This window comes from Rattus norvegicus, chromosome 16 (assembly GCF_036323735.1).
Source record: "Rattus norvegicus strain BN/NHsdMcwi chromosome 16, GRCr8, whole genome shotgun sequence".
NCBI classification, from domain to species: domain Eukaryota; kingdom Metazoa; phylum Chordata; class Mammalia; order Rodentia; family Muridae; genus Rattus; species Rattus norvegicus.
Genome location: NC_086034.1, coordinates 15,848,352 through 15,869,880, shown reverse-complemented (window position 1 = coordinate 15,869,880; position 21,529 = coordinate 15,848,352). Strand labels below are relative to the sequence as shown.

Here is a 21,529-nt window from a genome sequence, read left to right as displayed (position 1 = left end):
GATGTAGGACCATGATGGGGATACTGCCTTGGAGATAAAGTGGAGCCTTAGTTCTAGTTGTGCTCTAGACCTTCTGCTTCCTGATCCATCCGAGTCTATCAGATCCCACCTCCAGAGACGGTATCGGAGCTAACCTGTCTCCTTACCATGAAACAGTGAGATAAATTAAATAGCGCCTCACCTAAGTAGCTTCTATTAGCTATTTTGCTTATGGAATGACAGAAACAACTAATAAGAGATCTAAGAGTCCAGAAAGTTGCATTAAGTATATGTCTTATCGAATGTAAATTGTATGTATCCTAGAGAAAAGATATTGGTATCAGGAGGTGATGGTGTTTATGAGCAAAGCTATCGGGTATGAGAGAGATCTGGAAGAAAACAGAAGGTATGAAGCAGAGTATCAGGCTCTGAAAGATTATAAAACTAATGATATGTTTATAGAAGTGTTTGAGTTGCCAGGGAGGACTTGCTGATAAACAGATTCATCTCCAGCTTATGATATGAAAGCCATGAGGTAGACTGGAGGACTAGCAGTCTCTAGTTACCATGACTAGCCTTGCCAAGGTTTGTGCTCTCTCCCCACCCCTTGAAAGACCACCGGGGTGGGGAAGACCCCCACTCAAATCTCGAGACAACGCAACCCCCAAGAACTCACGAGAAACCAGTCTTGATGTAATAAACAAGAGGTGTATTTGAGGAACCAGAGCTCTGGGGACGACACGTATCTCACACAGGAGACAGAGGAGTCGACTCCGATCCCAATTAGGGGAAAGGATTTATAGGGAAAATTACATAGGCAGTTGGCAACAGTCACACAAAGCAATTTCATTGGTTTGTAACTTGGGCTCAGTTCAACTCTAGGCCGCCCTGTTTCTGGGGCAAGCTGACCCTAATTCTCGTTTTTCTCAGGACTGTTGAGTCAGGCCTTATCGAGGCCAGATGGTTTGTGGTGGCTATAGCCAGGCTACATCCCCAAAATATGTTATGTTATTCTTTGCTGTGAGGTGCACTTGTCCTCACAGCAGGGTCAGTGGGGGATGGTTTAAAATCTTTATTCTTTCACCCTATGTTTGAGTGCTCCAGAAATATGAGACAAAATGGGCTCTGTGCAAAAGAAATGCTCAGAACTGTAGTTTATTAGAGACTCTGAACGTTTTAGAAAGTTTAACATGATAGGAAAAGGGGCCTATGTAGTGGTAGTATGTTAATTCCCTTTAAACTCTTGGGCAGGTGTGGTGTGCATTCCTCACCATCTGCCCAATGTTCTGTGTGCTTAGCCAGGGACATCTTTGTTAACACTACAAACTCTCAGGTTCACAAAATAGGAGGCAGAAGAGCTGGAGAAAGGAAAGAATGTTGTGAGATGCTATCTTCTGGATATGATAAGGATATTCCACCCTTATTCGAACTCATAACAGGTTTGCTTACCTGCACAAGAGCTGCACAAGATCAAGCTAGCCAAAACCTCCTATCCTCAAGAAGAGCTTTGGCACATAATAGCTGCCTGGAGAAAAAAAAATCCTTTTCCTTTCCTTTTCCTTTCCTTTCCTTTCCTTTCCTTTCCTTTCCTTTCCTTTCCTTTCCTTTCCTTTCCTTTCCTTTCCTTTCCTTTTCCCTTCCCTTCCCTCCCCTTCCTTTCCTTTCCTTTTCCCTTCCCTTCCCTTCCCTTCCCTCCCCTCCCCTCCCCTCCCCTCCCCTCCCCTCCCCTCCCCTCACATCTTCTCTCCTCTCCTCTTCTCTCCTCTCCTCTTCTCTCCTTTTCTTTTCTCTCTCTCTTTCTTTCTTTCTTTCTTTCTTTCTTTCTTCTTTTTTTCTTTTTCTTTCTTTTTTGAGATTCCCATTGCTAGAGGACATGTTAGGGAGATAGAGGGGAAGATCAAGAAGGAAATTATAGGGGGGATATCTAATATTTTATTGTATCCTTGTTTGAAATTCCCAAACATAAGGAAAAATTACAAATTTAATATAAGAAAATCCAATAAAAAGGATAAATCTTTTTAGAAAAAAAAACAGCAAATGGGAGGCCATTGAGTGACTCATACAGAATTCACCAACAGACTTTGACTCAATACCTTTATTCTCGAAAACAAAATCTACTATCAGCGACTATGTAAAAAAAATGAAATAGAAAACAATGAGAAGAATGAAAAAGAAAATAAAAATGTTGAAGCAAATGACAAGACATTAATCTGCTGTAGTGGTCTGCAAGGCTTTTGCCACAGCAGTGACACAGCATTTGTTATGAGAGCCTCCTTCTGATTTTGTCTGCTTCAAATTCTTGTAGTCATGGGACATACTGTGAGTCACCCAATGCAGCTGGCATGGGAGGGTTAAGCATCGACTGGCAAGTGAAAGATGTTGCTAGGCTCCCACAGAAGAAACATCCACAAACACGGAAATGATCTTGGAAGACTCACAGGTGTAGTAGAGAATCCCACACCACCTGCTTTCTTCTCCCTACAAACAGGGGCAAAAGGTTGACGCTAGGTTGCAATTAACCACTTTGCTGTGCTCCTGATTCAGTCGTCATCTTTGCATTATAGGACAAGGAGCGCCTCTGAATTAAAAGCATTTAAGTAGAGAAAAAAGCACAAACCCTTGCACACCAAGGGACCAGGAACAAACCTCATGCAAACTGCATGAGGAGGTTTGGAGGCCTTGTAACACAACGTGGCTCAAATCAGATCAACTATGTTTCCTTTACATCCTAGTATTACCCCATATTGGTTGTGTCTTTATTTCTAACTAACAGTAAATGATTCAGTACAGAGCTGCAAAACAGCTGATGAGTCCACATTGTCCGGGGATGGAGAAACGCCATCAATAGTTATATAAATTAACTTTCTGAACTCAGAGGCAGTAAAAATTTGAAAGAAAAAGATAATTATCTACTAAAGTAAGGCAATGGATAAACAAATGAGAGTTTAGCATAAAAATCTTCCATATTGATGAAAATCAGGTTTGGGTGAATGAATAAACTCAGGAAAGAAGATACTTATTATTTTGATAAATTGCTTTTAACATTCAGATTCACAGTAGCCAGATAATTTGTGTAAATGACATTTAAGGTCTACTCTATCTACTTTGCTTTTGTGATTTAAAAATAAAGGATGAACAGGTGTCAGATTGTGATGACAGGAAATCAAAATATTGATATTTAGCAAATATAGTGTAAAGTTATTTATAAATATATTTTATGACTATAAAGTGATTTATAATATGTACATCTACTCTGAATTTTTTATTATATAATAGAATACACGTAGAGAACAGTTACGAGAAACTCACGCTAAAGGATGTATTCCATTGTGACCAATAATCTGGGATCACTTTTAACTGTTGTCTTCTTTGTTGGTCTTGAATCTTACTAAGCTAGGGAAGAATTTGAATATTACATCTCATACAGTGACAACACAATGACAAAAGATCCTTAGAAAAATAGAATAAAAACATGTGAGAGTTTTATAAACGGTGATATTACTGTTTGTTCAAGTTCTATGTATGGTCCTAGTAGTGATGTGGTTTTAGATTTGAGTAGCAGTCATGATTTTGTGAAAACTTTGATGAACTATTATGTTTGCCTTTTCATAACAAGAATAGTTATGAAGACCTGTATCTTTCTTTCCTCACCAATAAAACTGTCAATGGAAATTAAAAAATAATTGGCAACTAATATGAAATGAATGATTTCAATTGCTATAGTTTAATAATGTCAAAAACAAGCAAAAAACCAATCTACATATGGTACGGTGAAATAGCAGAACTCTATGGATAAAACCTAAGTGAAGTGTGAAAGATTTTCATGAAGAGAATCGAGAACAAAGTAGCCATCAGGCTTTAGATCCATTAATAACAGTGATTATTAAATGTATGATGTTTATAAAGTTATGCAATGCCCTGAGCTAGTCTCAACATTATTCTTGTACATGGATAAATAAAAACATCTGATTGTTGATTAAAAAAACAAAATATAGCACTGCTAAAAAGGCCTTTAGTTGCCATAAATAAACCAACAAAGAAAGAACAAGGGGGCAGAAGGAAAGACCTGCTCTACAAGATGAAACCCTGAACTAGCAGTGTTATTTGGGGCTAAAATCCAGAGATAAGACAGGCTACAAGCTGTAAGAGAGAACCTAGGACTGTTATTCTTTTACATGGACATAGTACTAAACCAACACCTATTAACACATTCGTACAACTTGGTCCATCTTTCTGCCTTCATCAGATTAACAGAGACCCCCAATGGATCAAGGTAGAGATACAAGACTTCGAAGTGCTTAGCCCCAAATGGCACATCTGTATCGTGTACCTTCCTCCCAGAGCTCAGGCATCCTTGCCAAGCAAAGAGTGGAAGAATTCTAAGAGGTGGTGGATAAATACAGGAAATCAGTGTTTTCCAGACTCAACGGAGTGGTTGTACAGATGAATTCATAGAAGTCTTGGCAGCATGACCTCCCCAAGCTCAAGCCAAACCATATCAGCATGTCGTGTCATGACGTTGCAAGTGCTCAGAAACAGAGAAGAGATCAGCACCAGCACTGGGGAATGGAAGGATAACTTGGGAATGACACGTTTTAATGTTTATTAAATTTGTTTCACTTATAAAAATAGGATGCTAATTTTAACTATAGACACTCTCCAACTTTTACACCATATAATGAGCAGCCACTGAAGGAAGAGGTGCCTCCTAAGGTTCCCTGAGGTTTACATTATTTTTATTTTCCTTTTTTCTTTGTTTTCTCTCTGCCTCTCTTTTTCTGTCTCCCTATTTCTACCTGTCTCTCTCTGTCTCTGTCTTTCTCTTTTCTCTATCTGTCTCTGTCTCTGTCTGTCTCTATCTCTCTGTCTTTCTCTTTTCTCTATCTGTCTCTGTCTCTGTCTGTCTCTATCTCTCTGTCTTTCTCTCTGCTCTCTCTGTCTCTCACTCTCTATGTCTCTCTCTGTCTCTCTGTCTCTCTCTCTCTCTGTCTCTCTCATTTTTTGTTGATTATATAGGAAGCTCATGTCACACCCCATGATGGTGGTCATTTACTAGTACTCACATTCCCACTACCCCTGGGCCCATCTCCACTCCAGAAAACAAAAGACAACAAACAAACAAACAAACAAAAAACCCAAACAACAACAACAAAAAAAAAGGAAAAAAAAGACAGCACAAAATTCATGTTTTTTTTCCTTTTTTCCCCCTTTCTTCGACCTCAGGTATTTCAATTGTCACCACCATCATGTCTCCAGTTCTGCCCTCTCTCCATAGCACACCCGCCATTTCCTTTTTCAATTTTTCTCACATCACCAGCACATACTTGTTCATCCTGGTGGTGCTCACTGCCTGCCCACACCGCGAGGCAGAGGGCAAGCCCTGCTTGTCTTCCAGACCTGTGGTTTAAATTCTGGCTTCACGCAAGCACTGCGATTTTGCTGTGATTGATGTTTGGAATCTCTTTGTCCTTAGCCTATATTAATCCTGTTTTCCGCTGCTAACCCCACCCAACGAAGCCTTAGTTTAGAATGTGGATTTGAATTTTTAATAGTGTTTCTATGGAAATTCTTATTTTTCTTCCTTTTGTCTGTCTTCTTACACTTTTAAAAATATGTTTTAAGATAGTAGTTTTAGAAGCCTTCTCTGTAAATTTAAATATCTAAATTCTCCCTAGCATTTTTTCTCATATTCAGCTTCAATCAGCTGGTGTTGTATATTTTATTGAACTATATAATTCCTTACTATATGGCAGATACTGACATCATGAATGAAAAATGATAGATACTATGAAAGTTGCTCTTTGAAACGAGTAAATTCTCCATAGTCTGAGAGATCATCTTCATTTTAAAGTGTCAGTTTCTCTGGTCTAATGAGTTTTGCTATCAATGTGTTTGGAATTTCTGGGGTTTCAGTAAAAAAATTAAGATGCTTTCAAACTTCTATAACATGGCAGCCCTTGAGTTTTGAACTTGTCATTCCGTGTATGGAGCAGATTCTGACTACTCACAGCCTCTCAGATGTGAATTTCAATTAGATTTCATAGTTTGTACCTGTTTATTAAAGAGACAGAGGACAACTGGAAAGACACAGATGAAAATTTAGGGATCCCTTTCTGAGATTTTCTCCATTTGAACCTTTGACCCCATTATCTTTTTATTGTGGTAAAAAATCAATGTCTCCCTAGGTACTATGCTATTTTTGTGATTATCCACAGGAATATCAGGTTCTATAGCACAGACTACTAGAAATTTTCTGCTTTTCAGGAGTATATGACCAACGCTTTCATCTGGTTTATCTGATCTCCAGTTCCTTTAATATTTTTTTTAGTTTTTCTTTATAATTTGTTAGCAAGATTAATTAATTAATTTCTAGTTAATATTACCATTGGAGTTTGTCAAAAGCATTCTGCAGCTAATCAACTTACCATCCTGATTTATTTTGATATGAAACAGAGTCTACAGATTTTTGAGTCCTCTCTAATGGGTTCACACCATTGTTACTCCCTCATCAAAACTGTCCCCTCCTACCTGTACGCCTGCTAGAGAACCCTATCTCCTCCTGCGCTTCATGAGCCACCACCTTGTCCTCCAAGTGTTTCCATTCAGTGTTCATCATTCACAAATGAATTCCATCCTTTGCCTTCCAGGCTCTGTAGGGACAATTCAGTCAGCAAAGTAGTTGGAAACAACTATTGTTCATGTGTTACATTCTGACTAAAGTATTTCAGTTTAAACATAGGACATATGCTTTCTGAGAGCCTAAAATGTTAAGATTCTCTGGTGTGTATGAGCATATTAAAGAGTAAGGTTCCTTGGCAAACTAAACCTATGTTAAGAGATTTTCCTGGAAGCTTTTCCAGTGAAGCAATCCAGAACATATTTTAAACAACAGCAGTAATTAAAGGGAGAAGTAATTGAAGGAGTTTAGTGTGAAAGATTACACATTGATGGGGAGTGCATGCTGGTGTGTTTCTGTAGCAATCAGAGATTAGAACAGTGCATCAGGACAAACATGGGCACTCTTGCAAAAATCTCCAAGTGGCCTTTCTTCTACTACTAATGATAAATTACAAAGATTGGATTGTTTAATTTCCCCCAACGAAGACTCGAAAGGTGTGGATTTTGCTAACGGATATGCTTGCATTTTTTCTTACTTTCTCTTCACTGGTAACACAAAGTTTAGTTCTCATCATGACTGAAGATTTAAAACAGTGTGACCCTAAATACAGCTAACTGTGGGAAATAATTATTAACATATTATGCAAACAGGATTCTTTAGACTTTACTCACTTGATAGCTGAAGTGCTACAACGAGAGCAAGTGCTGTACTTCCTTTATTTATTATTATTATTTACTTATTATTGCTTTTGGGAAACATAATCCCTAACACTAAAATAGCCAACCAGGTAAACGAAATCAAATTATATGAAGTCATATCTTAAACATCTCTTCCAAGAGAAAAGAATGAGTTCACTGAAAGCATTGATTTGGTATGACATTCACAGGAAGACCTATTAGATGACAAATACTATGTTACGGTATGTGTACTGCACTGAAATTTTTCCTTTCAAATAATTAAATATATTTAACAAAAGATTTTCATCAAGAATTTGGTATCTTACTTTAACTTAACATGGTTCTAGAATATGCTTGTTTATTCTTTTAAAACGTACATGTGCAGAATGTGTTTTATTGATATCCACTTTCTACCATTTCCCTTCAGTTATTCCTAGGAATCTAAAGTGTCTCCCTCTCAACCTAATTTTCTCTTTTTTAAAATATTCAAATGGAGACAATTTACTGAGAAAATATTGATAGGAGTGTTGTATTGTAGTTGTAAGTTTATGTCAATGGTTGATAATATAATATAAAAATGGCGTTTTAGAGTATATTTTATAATTTAGAGGAGATTTTAGTTCATGTGGTGATAAGTATACAATTCAGAAAATTTTTATACATGCCTCTGGTTCCAACATTTTCACTACCTCTCCTTAACAAGGTCTTTACAGGAAAACTGTGTGACTACATTCAAATATGTACCACCAAATACTTTCTTTTTTTTGGGGGGGGGTTCTTTTTTTTTGGAGCTGAGGACCGAACCCAGGGCCTTGCGCTTCCTAGGTAAGCGCTCTACCACTGAGCTAAATCCCCAGCCCCACCAAATACTTTCAAAATGTAGTTCTACTAGCATTATAATTCCAGTTGGATACATACTTAAAACCATTACTGTAGACAAATCGTAAAATAGTAAAATAGAAAGAATAGTTTCTTCATGTGAAGAAACTAAGGCACAATTAAATTATATGAGTTAACTATGGCCATAGCTTACAGGAAGAAGCAAACCATGACTGTATTTGTGACATTTTATTCAATTTTGCCATGAACTTGTTGTTTAAATTGTATATGAATTTATCTTTGTGAATTAATATGTAACCTAAATTTAAGTGGTTTTCTTCCAGTTTTTCTCCCCTTTTATAATCTGGCTTGGTCTATGTGGGACACATATTATAATGTTTAGAGATATGCAAATAATTAGGTATGTTTATTTATAGTCCACTGTCGTGAAAATATTCCTGATCTTTACTGTTCTGATAGTACTGATATAGTGCTTTCTATAATGTGGATGAAGCCAGAGCAAAGATGAGTTTTCATGGTCATTTGAAAGTATTCAGGCAATGATATAATATATAATACCTTTAGCTTAATAACCTTTAGCTTAATGTGTGTGTGTGTGAGTGTGTGTGAGTGTGTGTGTGTGTGTGTGTGAGTGTGTGTGTGTGTGTGTGTGTGTGCATACATAGAACCTGGTGTAGACCCACATAGGACTTGTGATTGTTGCTTCAGAGTCTGTGAGCTCGTATACACCTTGTATAGTTAATTCAAAGGTCTTTATTCTTTTGATTTCCTCCAATACCTATGCTCTTACAGGCTTTCTGCATCTCCATCAGCGGAATTTTCTGAGTTCTAAGAGGGAGGGACTTGATGGAGACCTGCCATGTAGACTCTGTCTGTCTGTCTATCTGTCTGTCTCTGTCACATTCTCTCTCTCTCTCTCTCTCTCTCTCTCTCTCTCTCTCTCTCTCTCTCTCTCTCTCCGTCCTTCCCTCCCTTCCTCCACCCATCTCTCCCTACCCCTGCTTTTACCATAGGTCTCTGGGATATCTAGTCTCTGGTTCTTACTTTCTCAAGCAATGTCAGGCATGGGTTCCCTCTTGTGGAGTGGGCCATAAGTCAAATCAGACATTGGTTGGTTACTCACACATGTTCTCTGGAACCACTGTCCTAGCATATTTTGCAGGCAGAACAGACTGTAGGTCAAAAGTTTGGTGGCTGAGTGGGTATCCACATTTCATTTTGAGTAGCATGTTGAGTACTTTCCTGCAACAAAGATATTAGAATGCAGAGGGTGAGAGCACCACATACGCATTAAGTCAACTTCTTCATGTTTAATTAATTGTATGTTTGTGGCCTTTGGCAATGGTGCCCTTCTGTTGGTTTGCAGAAACGAAACTTGTGTCATAGCAACCGGCTAGGTTGTTTGGGAATTTCCATGGGACTCCTTTGATCAACAACTCAACTGAATGTGTCCCAAATTCACCACTGGAATACCTGTCTGGTTATAAGAGTTGGCCAGTTGAGACTCTGTTTTACAAGTCCTCATCAGAATCACCTTCATACATTTCTGGAATTTTTCCACTGCGCTAAGATTCTACATCAACCCTAGAATGCTCCCTCCCCCCCAATTCCATCCATCTCTCCCCACATACTGTCCTTCCATCCACTGAATCTTGTCCTTACCCATCCCCAAGTCCATCTGTAAAATCTATTATTTTCCCCTCACAGGAAAACTCGTGCAGCCTCTTAGACCTTTCTCTTTTTACCTCTCTAGGTCTATGGATTGTAATTTGGCTATTTAATTAACAGCTAAAATCCACTTATAAGTGAATATTTACTGTATATTTCTTTCTGGGTTTGAGTTACCTCACTTAGGAAGGGTTTTTTTTTTTTTTTTTTTTTTTTTTTGCTAGTTGCATTCATTTGCCGTCAATTTTCATGATGTCATTTTTTAACAGCTGAGTTATACCCCTTTGTTTAAATACTCCATATTTTCTTTGTTTATCCCTCAGTTGAGAAGCATCTGGATCTTTTTCCAGTTTCTGGCTATTATGAAAAAAGGGCTGCAATGACTGTGGCTGAACAAGTGTCCCTGAGGTAAGATGGAGCGGCCTTTGTGTATACGCCCGAGAGTGGTATAGATAGATAGGTCTCGAGGGACATAGATTTCCAAGTTCCTCAGGAAGTGCTATACTGATTTCTATAGTGGCGGTAGGAGTTTACACTCCAACCAGCAAGGAGGAGTGTTCCACTTGTAATACCATATTGTTAAGTAACTTAAAATAACATGACTTCCTTCTCATTAGTAGGTATCAATAGGTGCTCCCCATAAGAAAGAAAGACAATTCAGTAGAAATAATTCAGACAAAATAATGTATATACTGAATAGACATACTGAAAACTACATACCATATTGGCTTCATTTTCTAATATAGTTATATATTTGTATTCAATTTAGTAATAATAAAGAATCACATTATTTAGAAATGTCAAAAACTGATCATAATCAATATCTATGTGCAGACAATAATAGAACGTGCCACTCTTGCCCCGGATTTCCCTCTATGGTGTATTCTGCAATAGGGTTTTTCTATCATAAGGGATTTTATTTTTCAAGTAATTGTTGATAATACAATTACAGAATTTTATAATTCCAAACTTTATAGAAATGATCATGTTCAATTTTAAGAAGAACTTTGAAATGAAGTTTGACAGGTGAGAAGATTAAAGAGATAAGAGGTGAAGGGCAAGGCCAGCTTGATGGCTGCAACTGCTGAAAGCATTTAGAGCAAAGCAGAACAGACTCCTCTGAGTTGGGCTTTGACCTCCATAGACAAACAATGGTATGCTTACCCACATGTACACACGCACACACACACTCACACACACACACATAAACACGCACACACACACTCACACACACAAACATGCACACGCACTCACACATACACACAAATACGCACACACACAAACACGCACACACACTCACACATACACACAAATACGCACACACACAAACACGCACACACACTCACACACACAAATATGCACACACACACTCACACACACAAATATGCACACACACATACACACACACATACACTCACACACACAAACACGCACATACACTCACACAAATATGCACAAACATACAGACACACAAACATGCACACAAACACTCACACACACAAACACTCACACACACATTCACTCTCACACACACACACACACTCACACACACACACACTCACACACTTGTATACACACACATACTCAAATTAAATAAATGAAAATATAATTTGAAAAAAATAGTCTAAGTACATATTTGTTACATACCGAACTGGCTGGTGGGCATATGACCATTAAAAGTTAGTGTATATTCTTCCTGAGGATGGACTGTTAATACAGAATCTGACCCCTTAAGATAATTTACCTAGTGTAACTTTTCTTTCCTAGTGAGTTCCTACAGCTCTGTAGGACACAGCTGAAATATTCTGATATCTTCATTTTTTTATTTTCTATTAGAGTAGAATTCATAAATTGCCCAACAGTGAAAAAAATGAAATAATGTTTCTCATCAACCACAATTTCTGGGGTGATTTTAGGCTAAGTTTTGTAAAGGATTTAATACATTTCCTTTCCAAGATGATAATTTAGAGAATGCCCGCCTGAAGGCTCAGAGGCATGTGGAGGACCTGTACACATTCAGGGCACTTGGTGCGACTGATGATCCCTCTCAATAAAAATCTTCTCTGGCCCCTTTCATTCCTTTGTTTTCAGGGTTCATCACCAGTTGCCTAATGCCTTCATTTTAATTTTCCTGCTATTCACATTTTAAATTTGTTTCACTTTTACCTCGCAAAGTTAATTTAAGCTCTGGGAAAATGACTCAGTGGGTAAAGTACTTTGCTCACAAGCAGGAAGACCTGAGTTTGAATGTCTAAATCAATTTGAGTCCATTTTGGTAGTCTGTGTGTGTAATGCAGTACTCCTCCAGTGAGATGGGAGACAGGGAAAGAGGAATCTCAGTAAACTTATGGGTCAGCTATGCTGGATCAACCAGCAGGGAAACAAAGAAACCCTGTCTCAAAGATAGTGGGATGCAAGTCCTGACACCTGAGATTGTCCTCTCACCTCTACACATGAGCACCTCACCCCACTTGGGGACACACATATACAGTATGTCTGTTGAGAAAAGGGCTATACACTTTAATAAAAGGTAGCATTGAGATTATTTCATAGATTAACACTAACATTTGCATTTTCAAGATAGCATACTTATTATTCATGCTTTGTGAATCCTCTGTTATCTTTTACTGTTGATTTACAAAAGTATATAGATTCTTTTCAGATTTCAACTTTGCCATACTTCCTTAGTCTAGAAATGAAGAAATATAACTCCTAAAATTCTCTCAAGCAGTGACTAGTACTTTCCAGGGATCTGACTTTTTACAATCAATAGTTGTTGCCCTCCTGTATTGTGTTGAGAGATCAATTTTTGGGGGTTCAGACTCTGTCTTAGAAAATATGGGCTGAGTTTAAACTCAAGTGAACTAAGAGGCCAGTATCTAGCTCTAGCTACCAGGTTGCTCCCAACAAAATTGGAGCCTAGTTCAAATCTCCAAGCTTCCCCCAACAAGACTTCCATTTCTAGGTTATTCCCTAACAAATCTGAACCTACAGGTTGCAAGTCCTCCCTTGTCTAACAACCATCAATTAGAAGGAAAAGTGGAACTTAAGTTTATGATTTGCCTCCCAGCAGCAGCAAATTATGCTAAAGGCCATAGTAGCCCCCAATTAGATGCTTGCCAGACTTAAACCATTCACCCTTTCACTTGGGATTCTTTATAAAACCTTGTTTCCATGAGTGTTGAGGGATTTTCTCCACAGGAACTGTGCTGTGGGTCACCAGTGAATTAACCCCCAAGCTCCGGTTTGTGAATAAAGACCCTGCTGTGATTGCATCTGATTCTGCTCCTTCTTGGTCTTTTGAGGTTCACAAACATTGTGGCATAACAGATTTTTGCCTGAATTCACATGGGTATAACCTTATCACTGACCTCTTACTGTTTAATTTGCAACCATCCTTAAACTTGAGGTAATAAATTCTTGTCAGAGTATTACAACTGTTTTTCTTAATTAGCATACTTAATTTGAATTTTAAATATAATTTCTATTTCATATAAAGATTTGTAGTGCAGCATTTTTATTTTCTCCTCTTATTGGCTGCATATTCCATCAGTATCACTATATTATATTACTATCAAAGTCCAGTGTGCATAAGCCAGTGAAAAAAAAACATAGGAATACAGGTTTATCAATTTTCTCAGTTAAGTGAACCTACTCATAGACCTTCCCAGTCTATAGTTAGCACAGCATGCTCATCTTTTTCCCTCAACCCTACGAGACAGAAATAAATGGGGAAAAATGTATGCTTTGTGCTGCCTCTAAGAAAACAGACTTTTCAGTCTAAAACCTACCTTGGGCAGTCATGGGTTGTAGTTAAAGCTTTGTGGGGTGCTAAGGGATTATGGGACAATGGTTGGCAGAGACTCTGCACTCCCTTGTGATTCCTGAAGTATTTCTCCCCAGGGCACTTCTTGGATAGTCAATGATAACCTGGAATCTTGGCTACCTGGCACTAGTGTCCATGTGTTTTCATTTTTTAGGCAAAGAAATTACTCTTCATTGATTTGACCCAAATGAGTGAAGAGAGGAGGAGGCAGTTTGTCAGCATGCCTGTCATCAGAATGCCACAAGAAGACCGGTCCTTGAACAACCGGGAAACTGTTAAGGTCCTTTTTATACACTTTGCTTTCTGCTAATACATGTCAATTGATTTGCTTTATAAAGAAAACAGAGGCAGCAGCTCTCTGCTCCCAGACCCTGTGAGAGAGAGACCCAACCACCTGGTCAGGTGGGCACTCCTGAGGCTGCAGAGTGGAAGAGACCACCAACACTGCTCACCCCTGCCCACATCCCTGGCCCAAGAGGAAACTGTATAAGGCCTCTGGGCTCCCGTGGGGGAGGGCCCAGGAGCGGCAGGACCCCTGCCTGAGACACCTCCAGAACCTGAAGGAAACAGACCGGATAAACAGTTCTCTGCACCCAAATCCCGTGGGAGGGAGAGCTAAACCTTCAGAGAGGCAGACAAGCCTGGGAAACCAGAAGAGACTGCTCTCTGCACACACATCTCGGACGCCAGAGGAAAAAGCCAAAGACCATCTGGAACCCTGGTGCACTGAAGCTCCCGGAAGGGGAGGCACAGGTCTTCCTGGTTGCTGCCGCGGCAGAGAGCCCATGGGCAGCACCCCACAAGCGAACTTGAGCCTGGGGACCACAGGTAAGACCAACTTTTCTGCTGCAAGAAAGCTGCCTGGTGAACTCAAGACACAGGCCCACAGGAACAGCTGAAGACCTGTAGAGAGGAAAAACTACATGCCCGAAAGCAGAACACTCTGTCCCCATAACTGACTGAAAGAGAGGAAAACAGGTCTACAGCACTCCTGACACACAGGCTTATAGGACAGTCTAGCCACTGTCAGAAATAGCAGAACAAAGTAACACTAGAGATAATCTGATGGCGAGAGGCAAGCGCAGGAAGCCAAGCAACAGAAACCAAGACTACATGGCACCATCGGAGCCCAATTCTCCCATCAAAACAAACATGGAATATCCAAACACACCAGAAAAGCAAGATCTAGTTTCAAAATCATTTTTGATCATGATGCTGGAGGACTTCAAGAAAGACGTGAAGAACTCCCTTAGAGAACAAGTAGAAGCCTACGGAGAGGAATCGCAAAAATGCCTGAAAGAATTCCAGGAAAACATAAATAAACAAGTAGAAGCCCATAGAGAGGAGACACAAAAATCCCTGAAAGAATTCCAGGAAAACATAAATAAACAAGTAGAAGCCCATAGAGAGGAGACACAAAAATCCCTGAAAGAATTCCAGGAAAACACAATCAAACAGTTGAAGGAATTAAAAATGGAAATACAAGTAATCAAGAAAGAACACATGGAAACAACCCTGGATATAGAAAACGAAAAGAAGAGACAAGGAGCTGTAGATACAAGCTTCACCAACAGAATACAAGAGATGGAAGAGAGAATCTCAGGAGCAGAAGATTCCATAGAAATCATTGACTCAACTGTCAAAGATAATGTAAAGCAGAAAAAGCTACTGGTCAAAAACATACAGGAAATCCAGGGCTAAATGAGAAGATCAAACCTAAGGATAATAGGTATAGAAGAGAGTGAAGACTCCCAGCTCAAAGGACCAGTAAATATCTTCAACAAAATCATAGAAGAAAACTTCCTTAACCTAAAAAAAGAGATACCCATAGACATACAAGAAGCCTACAGAACTCCAAATAGATTGGACCAGAAAAGAAACACCTCCCGTCACAGAATTGTCAAAACACCAAACGCACAAAATAAAGAAAGAATATTAAAAGCAGTAAGGGAAAAAGGTCAAGTAACATATAAAGGGAGACCTATCAGAATCACACCAGACTTCTCGCCAGAAACTATGAAGGCCAGAAGATCCTGGACTGATGTCATACAGACCCTAAGAGAACACAAATGCCAGCCCAGGTTACTGTATCCAGCAAAACTCTCAATTAACATTGATGGAGAAACCAAGATATTCCATGACAAAACCAAATTTACACAATATCTTTCTACAAATCCAGCACTACAAAGGATAATAAATGGTAAAGCCCAACATAAGGAGGCAAGCTATACCCTAGAATTAGCAAGAAACTAATCGTCTTGGCAACAAAACAAAGAGAATGAAAGCACACAAACATAACCTCACATCCAAATATGAATATAACGGGAAGCAATAATCACTATTCCTTAATATCTCTCAATATCAATGGCCTCAACTCCCCAATAAAAAGACATAGATTAACAAACTGGATACGCAACGAGGACCCTGCATTCTGCTGCCTACAGGAAACACACCTCAGGCACAAAGACAGACACTACCTCAGAGTGAAAGGCTGAAAAACAACTTTCCAAGCAAATGGTCAGAAGAAGCAAGCTGGAGTAGCCATTCTAATATCAAATAAAATAAATTTCCAACTAAAAGTCATCAAAAAAGATAAGGAAGGACACTTCATATTCATCAAAGGAAAAATCCACCAAGATGAACTCTCAATCCTAAATATCTATGCCCCAAATACAAGGGCACCTACATACGTAAAAGAAACCTTACTAAAGCTCAAAACACACATTGCACCTCACACAATAATAGTGGGAGATTTCAACACCTCACTCTCATCAATGGACAGATCATGGAAACAGAAATTAAACAGTGATGTCGACAGACTAAGAGAAGTCATGAGCCAAATGGACTTAACGGATATTTATAGAACATTCTATCCTAAAGCAAAAGGATATATCTTCTTCTCAGCTCCTCATGGTACTTTCTCCAAAATTGACCATATAATTGGTCAAAAAACGGGCCTCAACAGGTACAGAAAGATAGAAATAATCCCATGCGTGCTATCGGACCACCACGGCCTAAAACTGGTCTTCAATAACAATAAGGGAAGAATGCCCACATATACGTGGAAATTGAACAATGCTCTACTCAATGATAACCTGGTCAAGGAAGAAATAAAGAAAGAAATTAAAAACTTTTTAGAATTTAATGAAAATGAAGATACAACATACTCAAACTTATGGGACACAATGAAAGCTGTGCTAAGAGGAAAACTCATAGCGCTGAGTGTCTGCAGAAAGAAACAGGAAAGAGCATATGTCAGCAGCTTGACAGCACACCTAAAAGCTCTAGAACAAAAAGAAGCAAATACACCCAGGAGGAGTAGAAGGCAGGAAATAATCAAACTCAGAGCTGAAATCAACCAAGTAGAAACAAAAAGGACCATAGAAAGAATCAACAGAACCAAAAGTTGGTTATTTGAGAAAATCAACAAGATAGATAGACCCTTAGCCAAACTAACGAGAGTTCACAGAGAGTGTGTCCAAATTAACAAAATCAGAAATGAAAAGGGAGACATAACTACAGATTCAGAGGAAATTCAAAAAATCATCAGATCTTACTATAAAAACCTATATTCAACAAAACTTGAAAATCTTCAGGAAATGGACAATTTCCTAGACAGATACCAGGTATCGAAGTTAAATCAGGAACAGATAAACCAGTTAAACAACCCCATAACTCCTAAGAAAATAGAAGCAGTCATTAAAGGTCTCCCAACCAAAAAGAGCCCAGGTCCAGACGGGTTTAGTGCAGAATTCTATCAAACCTTCATAGAAGACCTCATACCAATATTATCCAAACTATTCCACAAAATTGAAACAGATGGAGCCCTACCAAATTCCTTCTACGAAGCCACAATTACACTTATACCTAAACCACACAAAGACCCAACAAAGAAAGAGAACTTCAGACCAATTTCCCTTATGAATATCGACGCAAAAATAAATTCTGGCAAACCGAATTCAAGAGCACATCAAAACAATCATCCACCATGATCAAGTAGGCTTCATCCCAGGCATGCAGGGATGGTTTAATATATGGAAAACCATCAACGTGATCCATTATATAAACAAACTGAAAGAACAGAACCACATGATCATTTCATTAGATGCTGAGAAAGCATTTGACAAAATTCAACACCCCTTCATGATAAAAGTCCTGGAAAGAATAGGAATTCAAGGCCCATACCTAAACATAGTAAAAGCCATATACAGCAAACCAGTTGCTAACATTAAACTAAATGGAGAGAAACTTGAAGCAATCCCACTAAAATCAGGGACTAGACAAGGCTGCCCACTCTCTCCCTACTTATTCAATATAGTTCTTGAAGTTCTAGCCAGAGCAATCAGACAACAAAAGGAGATCAAGGGGATACAGATCGGAAAAGAAGAGGTCAAAATATCACTATTTGCAGATGACATGATAGTATATTTAAGTGATCCCAAAAGTTCCACCAGAGAACTACTAAAGCTGATAAACAACTTCAGCAAAGTGGCTGGGTATAAAATTAACTCAAATAAATCAGTTGCCTTCCTCTATACAAAAGAGAAACAAGCCGAGAAAGAAATTAGGGAAACGACACCCTTCATAATAGACCCAAATAATATAAAGTACCTCGGTGTGACTTTATCCAAGCAAGTAAAAGATCTGTACAATAAGAACTTCAAGACACTGAGGAAAGAAATTGAAGAAGACCTCAGAAGATGGAAAGATCTCCCATGCTCATGGATTGGCAGGATTAATATAGTAAAAATGGCCATTTTACCAAAAGCAATCTACAGATTCAATGCAATCCCCATCAAAATACCAATCCAATTCTTCAAAGAGTTAGACAGAACATTTTGCAAATTCATCTGGAATAACAAAAAACCCAGGATAACTAAAGCTATCCTCAACAATAAAAGGACTTCAGGGGGAATCACTATCCCTGAACTCAAGCAGTATTACGGAGCAATAGTGATAAAAACTGCATGGTATTGGTACAGAGACAGACAGATAGACCAATGGATTAGAATTGAAGACCCAGAAATGAACCCACACACCTATGGTCACTTGATTTTTGACAAAGGAGCCAAAACCATCCAATGGAAAAAAGATAGCATTTTCAGCAAATGGTGCTGGTTCAACTGGAGGTCAACAAAAAAACAAAAAAAAAAAAACAGAGATTCTATTGTTTACTTATCCATGTAAATTTTGTAAGTGTACTTAATTTTTTAAAATCTGTAAGACAATTAATGGGTTCGTTTTAATTCTACTTGTCAATTTTGTATTTGGTGACAATTTTCAAAGATTTTCTTCCAACCAATGAATTATATTGCAATCTCCCCATCTTTCAGGCATTCTCAATTTCTCTCATCAATGGCTAGTTGAGTTTATAGAGAGTTTTACAAGCCTTCATTAGCTTTATGCTTTGACATTTTTATGTGATATTCTCATAAACAGGAACTTCATTTAAATTGTATTTTCTCTTTGTTACTAAAATAAACCTCAGTGTGTTGTTTTATTGTAAACTTATCTCCCAATATGTCACCAAATTTATTGTTAATTTTTCATAACCAAGAATCTATGGGTTCGTTTAGATTTTCTCTATAAAATTATCAAAAATAATGAGTGACTAATGTTATATATTTCAATTACACAGATCACTGCAATCAAAGTCAATATATACATGTGGCATGTGTGTGTGTGTGTGTGTGTGTGTGTGTGTGTGTGTTTGTGTGTGCGTTTCATATTTTGAAGTTTGGGATTTTTAAAAATGAGGTTAGAAAGTAAAAAAAATGTACATGCAATTTTGTCAGCTATACCCTCTGTATTTACAGAAGAATGCTCTAATGGTTGCCATATTTCTAGTAGGATTTCTCAGAAAGGTTCTCCTCCTCAGAGTTGTGACCTCAAAATATGACTACATATTTTTAGAAGTTTTTATTAATTTGATACATGGATTATAAATATTTTAATTGGTACTTTTCTAACTATAGATAAGTGTGAAAATGTATTTAAGAGCTATTTTTACTCCTCAGTTTGGTGTTGGGCATTGAATATTTCCTGTCTTTGAACCATATCTAGAACTCTTTCTGAAACTACTTGTTTGTTTTATCTGTCTCTTTGTTTGAAATCTTTGAGGATTCTCTATAATTTTTGATCCTATTCACCCTATGAATTCCATCTATTTTAAGATTCAATCCCTTGAAATTGTTCCCCATCAAGGCCAATTTGTGATGTCCAAGTGATCTTGGATATATGGTCTACCACTAGATAGTGGTCAAGGTTTTAGCACCTGCATTTTAGAGAAAACTGATCATTCCTCTATCAGAAACTAATTTCTTAGTTTCTCCTTTCATGAGAGTGAAACATTATTATGCCCATACATTATATACCCTCTTTGTGCTGGAATTTGGTCTGGTTTAGGTTTGCACAGGTATTGTGCTTGCTGTCAAAATCATTATGAGTTTGTTTTTACAGTTTATTCATGGTATCTAGAAAATGCTATTTCCTTCTATGCATGAACTTCCTGTGTCTCTGGCATTCTTTCCTCTTTCTCCTCTTTAGTGGTCCCTGAACTCTGATTGAGTAGATTTGGTGAATATGTTCTATTTGGAGCAAATATTCGGCAGTTTCTTGTCTTTTGAACTTTGGTTAATTGTTTGTATCTGGAGTAGTCATTATCTTCTGTAATCTGAAGCATCTGTGATAAGAGTTGAGACACACCTTGATCTATGGTTATGATGAGAGTTAATTAAGATTTAGTTTAAAACTATATTCATTCTGAAATATATAGATAGAAACTACATATAATGTTGTTGTTAGTGATTTTTATGCCAGTTTGCCATTTCTCTTTTAACTCTATCTAGAGAGATTTTCCATATGAGAATTTTCCCCCATGAACTTCAAAAACTGTTCATGCATTTTGGTATGACATTCAACTAACCTTTCCGTCAAACTATGGAAGATTCTTCCTAGTACAAGGGGTAAAGTGATAACAACCATGTTTTGTATTAGTATTTCTTAAAGTGTTTTACATTTAGATGTAGAGTTAGTTTCACATCAACAACACAATGATGGATTTAATTTTAACCTTTATTCTTTTCCCAAGTAGAGCTTTGATTCTTTCTAATTAATAAAACAAAGTTGAGGTAAGATGACACTATATGCATAGATTATGTTTTGTGCTCACATGTCTACTGCTTTTTCATATTTTCCTTCAATGATTTATGGTCTAGTCATCAAGCAGCAACACGTATTTGACAACTTTGGACATAAAGTATATTTTGATATTTTGATTCAGCCCATATTCACTTATTTTTCAATTATTCTGTGCATGTATTATTTTTCCACAGAAACTGTGTTATCAATTTATCCAGCTTCAAACATTTTTGCTTTAGGGTGTTCCTGCTTTTTAATCCTTTTTCTATTTCTGACAATGAAAATTAAAAGCAGAACGTATTCATACTGCAGAGCATTCAACAACTAAGCTATACCCATGACTATCCTACCCTCCTCCTCCTCTCCTCCTCTTCTCCTTTCTCTCCCAATCCTCCTCCTACATTTCTGCTTGTAACTGTATCTCATAAGTTGTCTGGGCAGGCCACGGACTTTTAATCTTTTGTCTCATCTCTCTCACCCCAAGTACTTGAGATTATTGGCAGACACAGAGTTTAATATCTTTGGGGTTTTATACAATGATTCTTTTAAATATATAGACATCAACTTAATGTGAAGTTAGGTCTTTATAATATTAGATAAATCTACCTACTAAGAAGGGACGTGCTTCCATTTATACATGGTATAATATTTTAGAACTTTATATTTTTACCATCTCTAGATCACTAGAAATCTCTGATGTCCCACACTGATACTGTAAAGTACTCAATATCATTAGTTTGTGGTTACATACATATCACAGATTGTTTGCTTATAATTTGA

The 21,529-nt window shown here is 37.8% G+C and overlaps 1 long non-coding RNA gene across 1 annotated transcript in view; it reads right to left on the bottom strand.

The window, feature by feature from the left end:
• Positions 1-21,529, bottom strand: part of LOC120097391 (uncharacterized) — an 82,298-nt gene that overhangs the window by 41,772 nt on the left and 18,997 nt on the right. The window contains exons 2-3 of the long non-coding RNA XR_005494757.2: positions 9,239-9,357; positions 6,508-6,629 (exon numbers count right to left, since the gene is read on the bottom strand). This is a non-coding gene — a long non-coding RNA (uncharacterized LOC120097391). The remainder of the gene's footprint in view (positions 1-6,507; positions 6,630-9,238; positions 9,358-21,529) is intronic.